Source organism: Thunnus albacares, chromosome 3, assembly GCF_914725855.1.
Source record: "Thunnus albacares chromosome 3, fThuAlb1.1, whole genome shotgun sequence".
Classification (NCBI taxonomy): Eukaryota; Metazoa; Chordata; class Actinopteri; order Scombriformes; family Scombridae; genus Thunnus; species Thunnus albacares.
In genome coordinates, this window is record NC_058108.1 from 10,486,791 (window position 1) to 10,503,079 (window position 16,289).

Genomic DNA, 16,289 nt, shown 5'->3' on the forward strand with positions numbered 1-16,289 from the left:
TGGTTTCTTCATAACCAAAATTTAAGTTAATAAAGACTAATTATAGATGTTTCACTCACCAATTGTTGTCCCTGCTCAGCCTGCTGTAGTTTAGTGTAGTCCAGTTGTGTATTCCACCATCCTCCATAGACCAAAATATGTGCTTTTCATGGTAAGGGGTTTGGAAGCTATACTTTGAGTGATGCTAGCCTCATTGTTAGCGACTGTCAGGCTAGTACCGTTGCTTGATTATCCAGTCCATCATCATCATGGTTGTGCTGAAAAGACGAGAAAGATGAGAAGTAAGATGTAAGAGAAACACTGGATGCAATTAGACTTTTCTTACTCTCTCGCTCCTTGCATTTCAATGCACCCAATTTGTACTTTCTTTCCATTTTACCACCTAGCTAGATATCAGTCACATGGCATTCAGCCGACCAATGGTGTAATTTCATCACTCAGTCAGTACGGGACAGACATTCACAGCTGGCCCTGCTGTTGGGGGTGGCCGGGGCCCAATTAAGGGGATATAAAAGGGGTGGGATCAATGACAATACATACAGGCCATAGTGCCCCCACTGGTGCTGTTTGCTGCACAAGATGGAAACCCCTTGGCAGTGGTGGGGGCTCGTCTCTGCTCTGCAGAGGACACACACATGGTCTGAGTCTGTCTTTTTATTTTTTTGCGACAATCAAGTACCAGCAGCTTGTGAAGAAGTGCCAGCATGCAAGAAAAAGTCACTTTACACCAAAGAGTAAAATGTAGAAGTGCCCACACACAAATGCAGTGAAGTTCACAAATGACAAGCAGTTTGTTAATGCAGGTTCAACAGTTTGTTGATATGTTTTTGATGAAAATTTAAGATACTTTTAAATACATCTATTTTTGGATAAGGCTATTAGATATATTTAAAATAAGAAATATTTGTGTGTGCATCAGAAATGCATTTGTGAACCTTATTTTAAAAATGTGGATTATTTTTTACACCTATATACAACAATAAATATTTTTGTGTGCATTGGAAAAATATTTTTATGAGAGAGTCATTTATATATAAATCCCAAAATACATTTGTGAATCCTTCTGTGTGCATTCATTGATATTAAGACTGATCTGAAACCATACATTTGGGCACCTGACTGTTGTTTTAGACAGACTTGGAAAAATTGTGAACCAGTTCTTTAAGGTTAGGGAAAAAATATGGTCTGTTTAATACAGAAAGAAATCAGCAATGACTTGAAGCACAACATCTTTTTAACATTCAATTGAAACAATGTTATTTCATTGACCTTAACTGAAGTGTTTTTGTTGCCTAAACTCAACCACACACGGGACTCAGGATGCAAAGCTGTTACTATGTGTAACCTCCTCCCTGTGACTTCAGAGCGATATATAAATGTAGCGCTTCATTTATTTGAAAAAATGTTGCCTGTGAGAATAATCAAGGCAGCAGTTATGTTTGCCAACACAACATAATTGGGAAAACAATTTAGTTGTATATGAATGTAATTTCTTGGAGACAGGGATGCTATAGTACCTGTATCACATCAGTGCTGATCATCAAATCTCTTTCCATACATGCTTTAATTTGCCTTATTAAATAACATACATTTAACATAAAATCATAACCTCTTAACATCCACCGGGTCGTTGGCAACCCGCTTAAGCCAGTTGTAATCTCCTTATTATCACGCAGTAATGGATAAAAGCAATTGGCACAATTTGGCCACTTGGAGACGTTTCGGAAAGGTTCGGGGACACCAGTGACACCACAAACCAAAAACTACCTAGCTCCCATAAACTTAGGGAAGCTACTGTATGTGGTGATTTGCATAGTTCTGGCACAAAGCATGTCCTAGTTATTGTTATTCAATTATGACTCATAGATGAGGACCAAAAACACTTTTTTGAACCTTATTTGAACTGATGTACTAACTGATGAAAACTGATGAAACTGATGAAAATTCCAAAAAAAAGGGTGGATGTTAAGAGGCTACATAGTTACTGTGAAGAATATGATGCAAATTTTAATGATGCAGCAATTGTTTTAGTTGTTGCAGAAATTACTCAGGGATCACATCTCCTCCATCTTTTAAAATTATGCATTTTTCCTCTCACATTCTCACTGCCAAACAGAGACATCACTTAACACCTGTTCTGCAGCTGTTGTGGCTCACAGAGTTTCTAAGCTCCCTCACTTCCCTGGCCTCTTGTTTTTGGAGCATATGTTGTGGGTTTTCAGAGGCTTCTGGGCTAGAACATTTTCCTTGACCTGACACCCCTTTCATCCCGGCATGTCAATCAAAATTGACTCGTGAAGACGGAAGCAATGAAAATTAACAGCCAGCTGGATATCCTGCCATTATCTACATCACCATCCATTTCCAAAAGGAGGAAAGTTGATGGTAATGTTGAGCACTCAAAGAGAGTCCTAATGCAGTTCTGCAAAGAGCAGCTCACTCACTGCATGGAATAATACATACACCAGGTGCTGCATTCATAAACCTTTGTTTCTCTACATCTTATTTACCAAGGATTTATGTGCAAATGTATGCTGGCACACTTCTATTTAAACTTGTGAGACATCACCACCTATTGTATGATTCTCACAGTAAACTTAAATAGATAATGTGCTAATACAATGAAATCATGCTATAAAGACAAAAACACAGCATGTTGGTGCACACATATACATTGTTATATGTAATATGATGTATATAATAGGAGTGTAATGGTACACAAAATTCAGGATGGGGAGATGTGGTATCATTTCACGATGGAGATAACGGCACATATTTTAATAATAGTGTTGCACTTGGTCAGTGTTAGGGGTCTCTCATTTGTCATTCTGATAAACAGGCTACTTGGCTAAGTCAGCTAGCGTATACCAATGAGCATGCTACAGCTCAGTGGTGCGCTGCCAAAATGTTCCAGGTGGAATGCACATCAGAGTAAATGGATTATTAATTATTAGTCGAGGAAAGTCAGGTATTGAACCAAACATCCTGTACAGAACAGTTCAGGAAGAATACACGTACCGTTACAGCCTTAGTACATTATGTAATATTATTATTAAAATAGGTAATCATCAATGTCTGCTCAATTAGTTGAAAATTGTAATTTCTCGTTATTACTACTACAGGTGAATTTAAACTCCAAAGCGACAACACACAACAATATTATACACTGTGGTTTAACAAGCAGCCAGCCTCCAGTTTGGAGTATTTACTGACCAGCAACAGCTAGCTTAGCCACTGTGACTGCACTGGGTTGCACCCTCCAACTTGGTCACATTTGTGACCTTGGCACTCCATACATTACTCCATGACTCGATCACACAGACTTCTCAGCGCAAACCTGAAGGGGGGAATACATTATATTTTTGGTGATATCCAGCAGTGGTTTGTATCTTCAGAGGTATTTTCATGATCTCTCGAGTGTTTAGTGTCCAATGTTTCCACAGACTGTGCCCAACTCTCCAGCAACAGCACTACAAACACGGTTCCACGGTTAGTTTCTTCACTGTGCAATCTGTACGTTATGTTACACTGTCCAAGCTTATTGGAATGTGTTACATTTTCCTTCACCAATATCTCAAGCCGGGCATGGTCTTTGGAGGTTTGATATGAACATGTTCTTTTAATAATTTGATGGAGTCTCAAATTGGTCAACACTGAAAGAGAAAACAGTTTTTATGTTTTTCACATCTTGCCAGATTTAAGAGAAAAGGGAGAGACAAATACACGCAGAGAGAGAGATGAAGACACCTGGGGTTAGAAAAAGGCGGACGCCGGGAGAGAGAAACAGAAACACCAGGAGAGAAGGACGAACACACCAGGAGAGAGGGGGGGGAGGGGGGGAGGGGGTGGACACATTTTGGATGTGGCCATGGACACATCCCTGCATGTTCAAGACTGAACATTTCTTAACATTAATAAAGTCACATGTAATGTTAGTGTCGCACAGACAAATGAGTGATGCTGCACCTGCAGGGAGTCATTTTTCCTGGTAGGCAGCTGGTAACTTTGACTATAACATTCTTTGTGTGAATCAGCTTCTTATCTTGTTCTTCAAGAAAGAGCAAACAGACATATGTAGTGTACTTCTTCTCATCAATTATTATTTTTTACATTATTATTCCTTTTTAAATTTGAAATCCAAGCCAACTAAGTGTTGCATTGCAACCAGAGATGCAGTGTGTTTGCACATAGTGCACTTTTCCCCTGTCTCTGTTCATAGTTGACATCCATACCCATTTGAGTGGGAGAAAGTCACATTGTATAAGATAATGACCTTATTAACTTGTCAGAGGTATATTTACTGTTGTAGCTGGTGTAACTACTCCTTATGATTCCAGCAAAATTGGTGTCTATTATGGAATTCTGGGGAAGAGCTGACCTGCAAATACTTCCCTGTACAGAAAGCAAGAAAACTTCTCAATGTGGATATCTGTTCCTGACTCTTCATTGTTGAAATGTATGTTACAAGCTGCACAGAGAGAAAAAAGAACTACAACAATCTGTCAAATGAAAAACTGTTCTAATTTTGGCAGACGTAGGATGCAATTAGTCATCATAAGAAGGTGATTGAGAAATAACATTTTCAGAGCCTTTACCTGAAGAGCCAGTGGCTCCAGCTATGAATCTCAGCCAATGCCTTTTGCCATGCAAATGGTGTGGCTCAAAGGATAGCACTATCAGTCTGTTGGCTGGTCTACTGCTTTGGTACAAACTGAATTATCTCAGCAACTACTGGACTGATTGCAATGACATTTTGTAGACATTCCCCAGAGAATGAAGCCTGATGATATTAGTGATCCCTTGATTTTTCCGCTTGCCCCACCAGTAGGTCAAACATTGAAACATCAAACTAATGGATTGGCACCCATTTTCATACAGACATTCATGATTCCTATGTGTTGATTCCTAATGAATTGGTCATCTCTTTTGGTTAACGCCACCAGCAGGTTGACATTTATGGTTTTAAGTCAAATGTCTCAACAACTGTTGAATGTATTGCCATGAAAAATATGGATAAATATTCATGTTTACCTCAGGATGGCTTGAAATCACTTTGGCGATGACTTAACTTAATTAGCCTCATGATTAGGTCAGATACTTTGGTTTATGACTCGTTTAGTGCTAATCAGCATATGTTAGCATGCTAACATGCTAAATTAAGATGGGAAACAAGGTCAAGTTTATATCAGCTAAACATCACCATGTTAGCATTGTGATTGTGAGCATGTTAGCATGCTGACGTAGACATTTCGCTCAGGGTACTGTTGTGTTTAAAGTATAGATTTGCTCACAATATTCTTATACATCTTTTTTCCTCACAAAAAAGGCCATAAATAAATCACAGACCACAAAAGAACACATGCTATCACCTGACAAGAGCAGACACCAATACAGGTACAGGGATGTGCAACGGGGAACAACAGGACACTGGCAAATTCAGTCACAAGGTATTGAGTTTACCTGGCTCATCTTGCCGCTGTTGTGTGGGTTTACACCATGGTTTACACCATAGACTGTATATAAAGATGGACGTCATGACAGCTCCCTCAAAGTGAAGCAAAAACATCTCGATCGCCCCCTAGTGGCTGGCTGTAGTATAGGTCATTAGTCCTGCCCCCTCCATGTTAGTGGATGGGACATGAGTTAAACTAAAAAATCAAAGTACACATCAAATAAATTTTTCCCAAAGATGGTTTCTATCATAGTTCTTGTTATGTTGATGTTTGTCCAAGTGCTCTTTTCTTATAAGTTTGTTTTTAATTAGTTATTTGACGATATAGAAAGGGGGTCTGACGTCATGATTGACAGCGGTGACAGCCACTCTGAAACCTCCATCAGGCCGCGGAACGACTGAGGGGGCGTGTTCCTAGCAGTAGGAAGTGGAGACATGTCGTCCATATTTATATACAGTTTATGGTTTACACACATAATAGAGGTGGCTATTTTCATGTGTTGTTGGTGGCAGTGTTACATACTGTACTTAATTCAGTTCTGTGTTCCTGAGTTCTTATTTTCTTTACATATATTAATCTTTGCATCTTATCTTTATGTACAGATATCTTGTAATATGGCCAGTAAAGCATATCCCCCTGCTATAAAAACTTTGTCCAACAGCATTGTCTTTCCATCTAATGGTATTTAATCTGATAGGCTACTGTTCTTGTGGAACCCTGACCTCAAATACCCTTGTGTATCCTTGATGTGGTAAAGATTTCACTGGTAATTTCCACTGATAAACCCTATTATCAAATCGTCCAGTCAGATAAGATACAAATCTCTGATAGATGCCGTTGTTGGTAATTACAGCAGAATTGATTGCTGAAGCAGAGGGATGAGTCAGGGCAGGATGGCAGTCCTGCACTTTTTGTCCTTCTTCTGTTCCATATGCCCTCTTTACAACAGGATGAACATATCACAGGGTAGTGTGCCTGATTGAAGCTGCTTATTAACCTTCTACAAAGTTATCAGTATTTGAATTTTATATGTTCAAGTAATGCAATGTATGATTATCACCAGTGGATCGCTGCACTATAAACTGCACTATACTCAAACAGCATATTACAGGCCTCCATATAAACCAGCAAATAAAAATCAACATTAACCTATTTTTTTAAATTTAACATGTAATTTAGAATTTGTATAATTTATATCTATAGACCTTAACTTTTGGCTGCATTTTAGCCTACATTACCATCACTTACTACATTTGGCATGTCATTACAATTAATTCCTGATTAAATATTTTTCCCTCTTTTGCATAATGCTGGTGCACTTTTATAATTATCCCTGTTCCTCCTTTTTGAAACATTTTTGTCATGAAGCTAAGTCCTTTTCCACTTTGACCTAGTTACACATTTTCCCTAGTTTCTATTCATTTACCTTCAAAGGAAAGCATCTATTTAACCCATTTATCATCGACTTACTCACCACCACTACAGATAAATCCCCTCTTACTTTTTTAACTGTGCCGCTTATTGCTTTTTCCAAGCTGTAGTTGCAGCATATATATCATGAAGACAAATCTACATGTCGGCAGAGGTCACTGCTCCAGATATGCATGAATTTTAAACCTGTCTCATTGTATTAATAATTAGTGCACAGCTTGCTAGCTGCTTCATTCTCTGATGTGCTTGGTGCTGGTGTAGGTGAGAAGAGAAAGTATTGCTTTGAGTTAAACTGTGATATCTAGTAGTACAGCACTGGAATACCATTGCTAGATAAAATGCCTCTAAATACATGGAACAAGACATTGAAAACATATAGTACAATGAATCAGAGCACATCTTTTCCTTACAAGGAGGTAAGCAGAAGGGAAAGCAGAAAACACCAAGCCAAGGTCCAATGTGTCTCCTTTTTCTAAGTGGTCCAAAAAGATGACAACCTGGTCTCATCAGTCCTTGATGGAGGAAAGAAATGTATACTGTAACAGTTTGGCATCTCTGCTGTTTACAAAGGATGTTGTTGGGATAACCTTCACAGCTCAAAGACATATGTATCGTTCAATCCAAGTAAGCAAGGAGCAGGTGCCCTCTTGGAGTGTTATTCACATGTTTAAAGGACAAGGCTGGTATGCTTCTATATTTTCCTTACTGTCGAAACCTCCTAAATAAGTCCAATCTTTCCTACTGATATCTTTAAAAACAGGTCACAGTTATGTTGCATTTTTAATAAAGGTTAGGTAACTCCCTAAAACATCTGGGCACTGTACTTTTTAGCAAACATTCCTTAAACAGGAGTAAATACTGCATTTGTTGAGGACTAGTTTCAACTGTGGATTAATACGCATCTGGTGCATGAGTGTTTACTTACAGCAGAAGGACAGTATATGTGGGATTGCCTCACAATAAAATACAGTAGCTATGTTAATTGTAATCAAAGAATATGTCACACAGTGCAGCGGTGTGGCTGTTTTTAATAGTTTTTGAACAACAATAGAGGTTTATGTCTATTTATTAGAGGAATCAGCTATATGAGGTTTTGACCATAGATGAACATAAGTTGTAGATTTCACTTTCTAAGAGCTTTTAACTAAATAAACCCTTTCTGTCTGTAAAACTACTTATATGTGGTAATAAATTTGAAATAAAGATTGTAGTAGATAAAACTTTTCAGCATAATTTTGTTCTGTTTTAACAGGTGGCTAGATGTCTTTTCTGGTCTGTGCTGCTATCAGCTGCTTCAAAAGTAAACTTCAACGTTGGAAAAAATCTTCATGTTTCAATCACATTCTGAGCAGCATACCAACAAAGGACTTGCAAGGGGCTGATGCATGTGTGCATTGTTCCTCAAAGAAACTTCATTGTACAGTCTACCTCATTTCCATTTCCATGAGAATCTGCTGCTGAAAGACTCCAGGCTGTACTCGCCCTGTGAGCTGACCTAGTGTTTACAACATTGTTTACATAGCTCAACCACCCAAACTTGTCAGAAACAACAAACAACAACAACCAGAGCAAGTCTCAGTGGCAATTACCATTAGAGTGCCCAGAGACCATACTACGATGGCACAATAAAGGAGAAATTACATCATAAACATTCAAATTTAATTGAGCGTGTGTGTCTGTCTGCAGTTGTATCCACATCTGAATATTTCTTCTCTGTCTTGTGTGTGTGTGTGTGTGTAGACAACCAGAGCAGAGTGCCCTCCGTCCCACTACCTCCTCTGGATTCTCTAGAGAGGCCTAATCAGAGAAACAAGGCTCCTGTTCCATATACTTTGATTCCTCACTGAGCACCACAAACACGCATGTACACAACCCTATATTGTACTGTAAACAAAATACAGTATATTGCAATTGCAGTCCATTCTGTCTTTAATGACCACCTGTTCCATCTGAAGTTGATGCCACTTCAGTAAACAGCCCAGTGTAGATAAACTTATCCTGTTTATGTTGTTGAATATTGTGTTGTCAGTGATGATGTGTTGTTGTTTGCAAAGACCATGTTTATGATGTGTTGTTCCTGTTCTTGTGTGTTAAATCATATAGAGGGTAAGATTTCTTACCTGTTCTCATTTCGAAATGTCCGGATGACACCTGCTACAGTGTAGCGTCTCAAATTAGGCTGGAGCCTCTGACCAGCCTCCTGTGAACTCAACCCATGGTTGATTTGAGGGCCTACCAAAGTGATCTGGATCTCATCTGAGACAGTTCTCCTATTTCTCCTCTCGCCATTCCCCGTCCTCTGTGTCCTCCTCCTTCTCCTCTTGCTCTTGCTCCTCCTCTCCCTTGTCTTCCTCGTCCTCGTCCTCCTTTTACTGGAACACCTTCCTCTAACTCTCTCTCCAAAATTGGCCTCCATTGCTGTGCACACCAAAGAGCAAACCTGAATCCTATTTATAGTGTTCAAGCTCTGATTTCTAAGTGATCTAATTGGTTACGGGTGTTTTCACATGTGCATTCTCGGTGCAGGTGATTGATAATTGAGTGTGGTATTTCAGTGGCAGTGTTTAACAGACAACACACACAGACTTTTAGTTCTGAATGATGTGTCTAATGTAGATAACTGTGTGTGGTTATTTGCAAAAAGTGTGTTTTAGATTTTAAAACTCAGTGTAAATCAGAAAATGTGCTTATGGTTTAGCACACCTGGTCAATAGAGCTACATGAGTTAGTGGTTTCAGTAACTGTGCCAAATATACTAGTTTTTGCATCTTGGCAGCTGCAAAAAACTTTAAAAACTGTAATTTTGTGAGAGATAACAATGTTAATGTGCATTTTCTTTCACATTTACAGATAGTGACTTTTAAACATCATTATTATCAAATCAATAGAAGAGCCCAGCCCGCACTAGGTGAAACACTCGGGTATTCTGAATGAAAATTTGCCTCTACACACATTTCTTTGCAATGCAGTAAACACACCCTTTTCTACTAACTGCTGGGTCTCAGTTGGTTGAAAATCCTGTGTGTGGGTAAATTTTAATGTTTCCAGCCATTGTAATGATGATATTGTGCTAAAAAAAATATATATGACTAAAGTTGCATGTCCCAGATAAACAGTCAGTTTCAGCTGAAGATCCATCACATGGAAATAAAGAAACAGCATTGTTCTTCTACTGCAGTGTAGATAATTGGTCATAGTATTTTTTGCATGATTAGAAAGATCAGACTTGCATTTCCTTGTTACATAATCATGTTTGGCTTAGTTTGTGTATTTGAACAAGCAACAAAGTTCAGATTTATGCACTATTGTTCATATTTTAAAACAGTATGTTACATTTTTAATGGTAAGAAGATGGGATATGATATCTAACTAATGTGCGCTTCTTGGCCTTGAAAGTAACACTTAGGTTACTATACTGTAGGTAGTAGCCGGACATGCTAACATTTGCAGATCGTGTTAAAGCAGACAAACAAGCTTAATCCATTCCTTATACTTTTATGATTGTTTTTTTTTTTTGTTTGTTTTAGAAAGTAGTAAAGAAAGAAAAAAAACACCTTCAAAACACCTATCAAGTATCACTTTTAATACAGCTCATGCACACTGCTTCCACATGGTGATGAATCCAAAGCCTGACAGAAATGGCGTGCCCAGTTATTCCAGTTAAGCTATGATTGGAACAATTGCTTTTTGGGAGAGGCAGTTAGCGGTCATTTGCTACATGCAGCATTAGGTTATGGGCATGGATGTAAGAGAGCTGGATACAATGCCAACACTCAGATCTTGCTGCCAACTTTACCCAGCGGCCATTTGTGCAGTATTGTAGCAAAAAAATGCCCAGTGGCCCAAAAAGCATTTTTTTTCCATAGACCACCATTATAAATGAGACGTCTGTAAAACTGTTGACAGGACACCCCCAACTACAAACAAGGTCAATTATTACTCTTTGTATGATGATTTTTTTAACCCATTAAGATTTTATATTCATAAAACTTTCTGAGCCTAGAAAGGTGATTTTAAAGTTTCTGACATCATCCCAATATAAAGTCTAAGAGCAGAGCGGGAACTCAGGGCCAGCTGAGAAACACTGCTACATATATTCAGAGGGCCACACAACACGAAAGCAAACCCTGAAGCGAGAAAACTTTTTTGGCTATTGCCAGGTGAGTGAATAGGCGCCATCTTTGAGTGAAGTATCCAGTCCTCTAATACATCCATGGTTATTGGACATGAAGTGGTGAAAAAGGCCTATACCACTCACTACTAGACATGAAAATTCTGATTCTGAAAAGTAATTTTTGTGACAGCGGGAAAAAACGTAATAGATCCGAGTCAGAGGCTTTGCTCTCTCTTGCCTCACCTGTCTGTTCTACTTCTTTCTTTAACGTCTTCTCTGTCTTCCTAACTCTCCTGCAAATTCCTCTTCTTTAAACTCCTCCTCTATTTCCCTCTCTTTTCTCCTTGCCTCTCCTCAGCCCTTCCTCATCTTGATTCAGTCCCCTCCAAAGTCTTCCCCTTTCATCTATCTACGCTCCTGCCTCCTCACCCTGTACTGTTCTCCACCTATCCTTCACACCCTGTCCTTGTTTGTCTGGCCACCCAACCCTACCCCCTTCACCACCCTCCCCCTCTATCACCCCCTCTGTCTCACCACATCTCTTCCTCCTGCCCTGCTGCTTCTGAGCCCTCCTCTTCTCTTCCCTCTTCAGACAGAAAGCCAATTGGAGCTGTCTAAACAAATGAGAGGTGTCTGAGATCATTTAAACAGCCATAAATAACATCAAGAGAGGAGGCAGACGATGAGTGGACCCCACTGCTAAATGCACAGACACACACAAGAATACACACACCAGTGCGCACACACACACACGCACACACACACACTCTCTTAAGTGGACCCCGTTGCTAATTTGTCTGATAGCGTGTTAGGGGAAGATAAGAGCGGAGGCAGGAATCTGGACTGCCTGAGATGCATTAACTCTTCTTGTACTGTTTTCATTACTCAGGCTATGTGAGCACAGTGTATTGTTTGCTAATTTGCCTCTTGCAGCTATTGTTTGGAATGCTGGTGGAGCTATGGGCTTTGTGTGTGTGTGTGTGTGTGTGTGTGTGTGTGTTTGTGTGTGAGTGCACCTGCAACTGTGAGAGTTTAGAGTCTTGATAGAGAGATCATTCCAGATAATGAGGCTGTGAAAGAATGAATGGTGCCCTTTGTGTTGATTTAATGCCATGTTGTGTGGATCTCGCTGTCGCTGCTCACTGGTCTAAAGCCTACAAATATGTAGCCTGCACATCACAATCTGGAGAAGTAAGAGAAGGGGCTAGAGTTGGATCTTAATTCATTAAGCTTGTCCGTGTCTTGAAAAGAAGAAGACGAATGGTGATTTCGTTCTGTCAGTCCCTGGCTTGCCTCCACTCTCCTTGTTTCTGACAGCTTCTGCCAAGTAGGACATTAAATAATAAGCTCCCTCCTTCTTCTCTCTGTCTGTCTGTCTGTCTCTCTCCTACTCTCACTTTCTCTCTCCCATGTCTATCTCTGAGTGTACGTGTCTGTGTTTGTCTGACTGACTTACTGCCGTTCTCTGTTATAAATATTTAGCTAGGAATGAAACACTGGCAGCTTTGTGTGGAGTAAAAAATACGCCCGCACACACACACACACACACACACACACACGCATACAGTGTTTCTCCGCCAGTACCCTCTTAAATACTACAGAGTTGGCACTTGTTATAAGCCTCTGCACATCAGGCCAAATCCATTTTAGGAGTGCCAATTTCATTCTTGGGATGTTAAGCATCTACACTGCAAGGTCAAAACATTCCAGCGAAGGCCCATCTCCCTGTGTTGCAGAATTGGATGAAAATGAATGTTATTTCTTCTGTTATCGAGCCATCATGTTTCACTGGTTCCCACACAGTGGGCAGGTATATACTAATACACTGGGTAAATACTCATGACACTGGTGGCGCATAAAGCGGGAAATTTCGTCTAATTTAGAGGTTCTATTACATGTTATCCTAGAAATTATATTTATACAGATATGTGTGAGGGTTGTGTTGGCATATTCCTATGTGCATATGTTCATGCTGTTATGTGTGTGTAATATGTTAGTTGGCAGTGTTTTAGTTTGCACATAGATGACACACATCAACAGTGCCAGAAGGTGCAGTGGGTGTGGGGATGTGGGTGTTTTGTTTTATATATACCAGCTCTGAGCTCTTTAATTATGCTTATGATGTTGTGTGTGACAGGTCGCCTCTGGAGGTGCTAGAGAGCACAAAGGGGCCCCAGGGACATGCTTGTATATTGTTGAGAGGGGAATCACATTAGATTGAACTGAACTACAAAAAAATGGTTGAAACCCCCCCCCCCCCCCCCATACCTCATCTTAACATATACTGTTTGTTTCAAGGTATTAGCAATGTGTTTGTGAAGTTTGTTTGATTTCCCTTTACTGCATGGGTGTCTCTGGGTACTCTGGTTTCCTCCTCCTGTTCAAACACATACAGTGTTGGTGAATTATCTGTAGGTGTGAATGTGAGTGTGAACAGCTGTCTTTCTATGTATGCTAGTCTTGTGATAGCCTGGTGACCTGTACACTGCTTTTGGCCCAATGATTGGTGAGACAGTGGTGACCCTGTACAGGATTGGTCGGTATCAAGACAGTGACAACAAGTTTATAAATTATTTCCTGATGTGTCGTATTCCTACACATCTTTGAATACATTGTCCATTGCCATGCTGGCAGTTCTGTGAGGCTGTACAGCAAACACTGATTGGAGTGTAATTATTTTTGCAGGTATTTGTTCATAAACCAAAGTATTAAACACAGTAAAATGCTGACCTGATGAAGGGGCTAGATGAAAAGTCAGAGGATCAGTTATTACAATTACATTGTCATAAATTACCAAATTTTAAATGTCCAAATTTAACAGCAGTGGTAGGTAAATAGCAGATCATAGGCCAAATCTGGCCCTCAAAAAAATATTTAGCCCCATAACGAAAGCTCAAGTTTTCCGTCTTATAGACAACATCAAATCTTCTACATGACTCTTTATAAATCAACAGTATATATAACGATGTAAATACAAGGCTCATTATTATGCAGGTAAATAACATAATTTGGCCAATCCAAACAGAACAGATTTGTGTCAGTGACAGTACTGTGAGGTGATGAAGCTGCCAACTGTTTATTGTGTGTGGATAAGTTCTCAATCACATTTCTATTCTCGTAGTGTAACACAGAGGATATGTTCATGTTTATGAATCATTTTTTGCCAGATGAGTATTAACATAAGCTGCTGTCACTCAATCAGCACTATTAGCACCTCACTTACTGATGGGAATTATGACAAATGCCCTGACATACAAACAACAACAAACTATTTTATAAATCAGTTTCATTCTTGAATGCATCAAAAGAAATAAAGAGACAAAACATATTAACAACATATTAGGATGTGTGTTCATTGCGCCCGTACAACAACAACCCCCCCAGTAAGCAGTGCTGACAAAAACTGGCCCATTGCTGAACCTAAACGCTGACCCGTTTAATCTATCCAAAAGTTGTAGACACATTTTACTCAAAACCACAAATGTCAACCTCATGGTGACACTAGAGGAAAAGTCAGGAGATCACCAACATCATATGGATATATCGTCAGGGAACCAAATTTGGCACCAATCCATTAATTAGATGATGAGAGATTTCAGTTCAACCTGCTGGTGGCACCAAAGGAAAAGTCAGAGGAACACCAAAGTCAGTAGGATTTATCCTCCAGGGACTGATGAGATCCATCTCATAATTATTAAGATATTTCAGTCTGGACCAAAGTAGTGGATGCCATCCCTATAGCCTGGGATACATGGCTAAAAAGCATTTAGAAGTCCTATAAGTCATATAATCATATATATTTCCTTGCTTTCTTCTATAATGAAGGTTATGTATAAGAAAATGTTTGTTGATTTTCTAGCTGGATAAATATGTCTATTCATTTCTTGGGGTATTGCAGTTGGCTGCTTTAAGTAACAAGCCAAGAATTATAGTGACACTAAAAAACCTCTGGGGAAAAACCTGTGGAATTCTATTTTTATGTACACAAAGAAACCAAACAAATGAAAATATCAGGTTGGCTTGGTGAGGATCCTAGAAGGCAACAACTAACATCTACTGTTCTCTCTGTTTTGCGCACCATAACTCCATGAGATTGAGCGACTACCCTTTGAATTTTGAATCCTTAGATGGGAAGATGTGGATAGGTGGCTTTATCTAAAAACCAGTCAAGAGCTGAGTGAAGCAGCTAAGTCTTAAAACAGTACTTAACAAGTACTTAACATTTTCTCTATTTCTCCACTTTAAATTCCTTTGTGACTGGGAATCAAGTTTATTAAGCACTGCTACACAATTTGAATATCTGACTATCAGTCGAACACAACAATTTCTTCACAATGACACAGTAATAAGACTTCAGACAGATCGACATCATCTTTTTGGGATTATTTCATCTTGTAAATGTAACTTTGATGGTACAGACTGTCGCTATTGCTTAATGATTAGGGGTTTTGATTATAAATCAAATGAATAGAGAGATGAAAGGTGGCAGAGAAGCAGCGAGGAGGAATTATAGATGGATGGGTCAGTAGGGACTAAAAAGGAAAGAACCGCAGCCAGAAATAAGATGGGTAGACAAAGAGAACAGGATTAAAACATCCCCAAACTCTTTGAAGCCTCAGGTCTTCATCTACCTCTTCTGTTTGGCCCACTTCTCTCCTGTGTGCCCCACGGTCATCCAACTCTGCTCTCTGTGTACTGTTGGAACAGGGGAGCAACGTGGAGAGAGGGAAGATGAGGGGAAATGCGATAGTTGCAATCATCGCTTCTTCTTCTAAGAAGCTTTCGGCCCTGAGGTTCTTAGTTCTCCATTCATTTTCACTCTAATGGTGCCTTCTTCTTCTTTCTGTCTAACCCCTTTCCTCTTCATCTCTGTCTCCCTCAGTCCCTTTTTTTCTCCATCTGTTTCTCATCTCTCATTCTTGCATTCTTGCTTCCTTTCAGCCATGCTTAACCATTCTGCTTTCAGTTTCCCCTTCTTCCTCCTCCTCCCCCCTTTGCTTCTCCTTTCATTTCTGCATAGCCCTTGTCTGTTGCTTCCACTCTTTCTCTTCGATCTCACCCCCTTTCTTCTCTCTAGGCCGTTCTCTTAATTCTCTCTCCCTGCTCATCATGGGGACAGTAAATCCCTTGGTGGTTGGAGCACAGAGCCACGGAGCTCTTTGATCGTTCGCGGGAAACCGGCATTCTGACTGCCATTCTGGACGGAGTTCTGTCTGGTGTCTGCTCGGTGGATGCTGAGGGAGGAGCACTCGGTTCTCACATACAACCGAGTCACATTCTCGCTGCCCAGG